We start from the raw sequence: 3,831 nt of genomic DNA on the forward strand, positions 1-3,831 counted from the left end.
TTGTTATGCTGTAGAACTACCTTAAAAGCACTCCGTCTTCAGGCAACCGTCCGACCGCCGTGTCATCCTGAAAGGAAGATGAGGATAGGAGGGGCGTGAGGTCAGCACACCGCTCTCCCGGTCGCCATGATGGTATTCTTGACCGAAGCCGCTACTATTCGACTATTCGGTCGAGTAGCTCCTCAATGGGCATCACGAGGCTGAGTGCACCCCGAAAAATGCCAACAGCGCATAGCGGCCTGGATGGTCACCCATCCAAGTGCCGACCACGCCCGACAGCGCTTAACTTCGGTGATCTCACGGGAACCGGTGTATCCACTGCGGCAAGGCCGTTGCCCGTAGAACTACCATAATTCAACAATTGTGGAAAAATGAAAACTTGAATCGGCGGTGAACAAAGATGGGCATACTAGTCGCGAAGAAGGAAATGCTACAACTGAATTAAGTATACCCGAATTCCTATGTGAACTATCTGTTACAAGATATTAACAAGGTTCTAATACCATACCCGAATTCCTATGTGAACTATCTGTTACAGGATATTAACTAGGTTCTAATACCTAAGGCATGTGATTCGTAACCACATACCGGTGGTTCAACATTGCACAAACCAGTCGTGATCAGACTGCACTCTTCCAACAGAATTTACAAATATAACCATCATCTGATGGCCTCATGGCACTTTGCTATCATAGATAACCCTGAAAGTAAAGGGATCTGTCGATATTATTAGTAAAAAACTCATTCCAATACCTGAATCCACAAAACGAGTCAGATGCTCTATGCTCTAACAGATCAATTACTGACTTAGAACTTCAGAGACCGAATGCCAATTATCAGGGTCTCTGAGAAATGGCTCCGTATTCAAAATAATGGCCGGGGGGGGGGGGCGGGGCAGGAAAACCTGTTGGTTGGCGGTGACCGAGTATAGAAATATGACAAGATAAAGTTCGATCCATGGTGTATCTTTGAAGCATCCTCATTGTCTTTCTCCTTTTTTAAACTTTCGCATGAAGTTAGGTTAGCAGTTACGTGCTAGTCGAGCTCTGTGGTTGCCTGGCACAAGCGTCGAAACTTACAGTACACTCGTTTTCATGCAGTGAAGTGAATTAATGAACAAGTTGGTCCATTTCTTCTCCACAGGCCAATGGTTCACAGAACAGTTAACAAGAGAGTCAATGTTGTAGGTACGCAAATCTCATCAGAATGATAATAAAGAAGTTGTATTATGGTCTAGTTTCGAAATAATTGGGATGGGGAGTATAGCGCCCATATGATTATTATACTGACAATTAGTTCACTGTAGTGCAATGACTGTAGAACGAGTGGTGAAGAGACTGACTCAGGACGATAGTGTGGTAGTAAGAGTAGGTGCAAGTCGTTCCAGAGACCTAGACTACGAGTTATTTCGTAGGATTGTTTGACTGACTCTTATGGGTAGACAGATTACGAGAGCTGGAATGCGGGCATAAGTTACAGGTGGAGTGTCATCACCAACAAATTAATGGAACTACATTGAGCTCGGGAGAGAGGATATCACAGGCCACGGTGATTTGAGTGGTTTAGGTAGAGAGTCATACGGACACTGAATGACGTGTGTGTAGCTAAGTGATGAGTCTCACTGATGTCTAAAGCAGTCTGATCGACGCTAACAAGTATGTATTATGGCGTTGTGAAAGCTCACAGGCAGTAATGATTCCACACCTTCACCTGTCCAGGTCCTGACATTACGATGCGAGGATAAAAACGGGATTAACTTGATAATAGTTGATGGGACGCAGAATTTTGCCAATTTGTGGCAAGAACTTCTAAACCGTGTTGTCATATCCTTCATCACCAGGACGGGATATTGCATATTCCAGCAGGAAAATGCAAGACTCCCGACTGCATTTCAGACCACAAACATCTTGAGGAGTGTATGGATCCTGGACTGTCTTGTCCTTTCCCCCATAATGTATGTTTGGTATATAATGGGAAAGATGGATAACTTCATACCAACCTCCAGCCATCAGCGTTCGTGATCTGACAAAGCATGTGTTTCAAGCATGGCAAAAATTCGTCAGTATGTTTAGAGTCTGCTTGCTTCCGTGCCATAATGAATACACGAGTGTATCTGTGCTCCTCGGGGCAAACCTCATACTGAAGTATGTAAGTTTAATGTAAGTTTCCGAATGTAAAATTAAGCATTAGAGATCATTTATGAGATGAATATCTCCACAACGTTTGATAAATATGAGACTGGTGCTTCACGGTGTAACACTCTCCGTTTCCGTCATTGTGGACATGAAATATGAGTCACTAAACTCGAAAAACATGCAGTTGTAACTGTAGGAAATGTTGCGTGTATCATTTTTTGTTTTGATTCTTGTTATTGTGTTAGCATTCAGCACAGAAGAAACTCCACAAGTATTAACCGCTTCCATTACAAAAGAGCGTTCGTATTTGGTCCATGTATTGCATTATACTATACATCGCAATACATACTAAATTCATTCACGGTAATAACAAATAAACTTAGTGTTATGATGACGACGAGCGAATCGTCGCCAATGTGAACGACTTCTCTGCATATATAGAAGGTTTGTCAGTGAAGTCGATAAGGAGCCGGCTGCATGGTCTGGGTCTGCAGCCACTAAAATAATTAGAAGTTGTTGGTAAAAAATAATTTATTGTACTTAACTGGTGGTACAGGAGTCTTCATAGTTAGGCGGAATATAATTATAAACAGAGAGCTGTAGAGGCATCATATAGGCCATACTTTAACTAAGCTTCCTATCAGCTGGAGGCTATACTACTTTCCTACTTGACGTTCCGAACAAGAGCGGCCGAGCGCACGCTAGAGACTTGTTGCAAGCCGCGGAGCGGCGCTAGTCGCGACCCACTGGTCCAGCGATACTAGTACGGATCGCGGTCGATAACTGCAACCCCTAACAAGTGTGGTATCGAACGTTGATACCACACATTGGACAGGACGAATTATTTTGGTAGCCATGTGTTAATGAGGATGCTCGATGTACCTTATAAACAGGCGTCGCATCCTCTCTCTTGCATTAAAGTAATCCTTTAATTGTTGTTCTATTTCAGCAAGAGAATGCTTGTATACTTTTTTTCTCGACAACTTCCTTAAAGAATTTGCCTGGCTATTAGTATAACGAGTTTTCATTGTTTTCAGACTATATGCAAGGGCGATCATGGAGGCGCAGTCGTGTTTGAATTTCCGACGTTGGGTCACGTACAGTTGGGAGTCATCAAGTCCCAAGAGCCGACTCAAGGCCAAGCACGTCGCGAACGGAAAGCTGGTTTGGATCCAGACAGGTCGGACGAGTCGTGCCAGGTGCCAGCGCTTGCCAACTTGTTTATGTACACGGGCTACTACAGGTAATGACGCCTTAAGCGAAGCTGCAGTAGTGGTCTTGGAGACTGCGGCCTCGTGTGGTTTCGGTATCCTCACACGTCTAGTTACGGAAGTACTGATACATATTTCTTATCTTAAGTTTTCGGTTGTTTCAACCAACGGTGAGTGGCTTGCCATGCCTGGCAAATCTGTGTCTAACAATAATGGAATGCGAGTAGATAATGTTGTTCGTGTGTGGCAAAAAAGTAATAGCGTCTCGCAGTAGAACAAAGTTTTTCTGTTCACGGAAGTTGTAGCGTTCAGTGCCTTCAGACAAGAGATAGCATTCAGTGCCGAATGAAATCACGATGATTATTTCCATATCGATAATGAAGTTTGAGTACGTTCTAATATGCTGCGGTAGTTACTGTGAATACTATCAGCCTGCATCAACTCTAAAAAAAAAATGTTGTTCATTTCCAATATTAAATAACAAA

General features: G+C 43.3%; 1 pseudogene; it reads right to left on the minus strand.

The window, feature by feature from the left end:
• Positions 1-219: 219 nt before the first annotated feature.
• On the minus strand, positions 220-337 carry LOC126189267 (5S ribosomal RNA; annotated as a pseudogene).
• Positions 338-3,831: the final 3,494 nt, after the last annotated feature.

The sequence above is a fragment of the Schistocerca cancellata genome, chromosome 5 (genome assembly GCF_023864275.1).
Source record: "Schistocerca cancellata isolate TAMUIC-IGC-003103 chromosome 5, iqSchCanc2.1, whole genome shotgun sequence".
Taxonomy (NCBI): domain Eukaryota; kingdom Metazoa; phylum Arthropoda; class Insecta; order Orthoptera; family Acrididae; genus Schistocerca; species Schistocerca cancellata.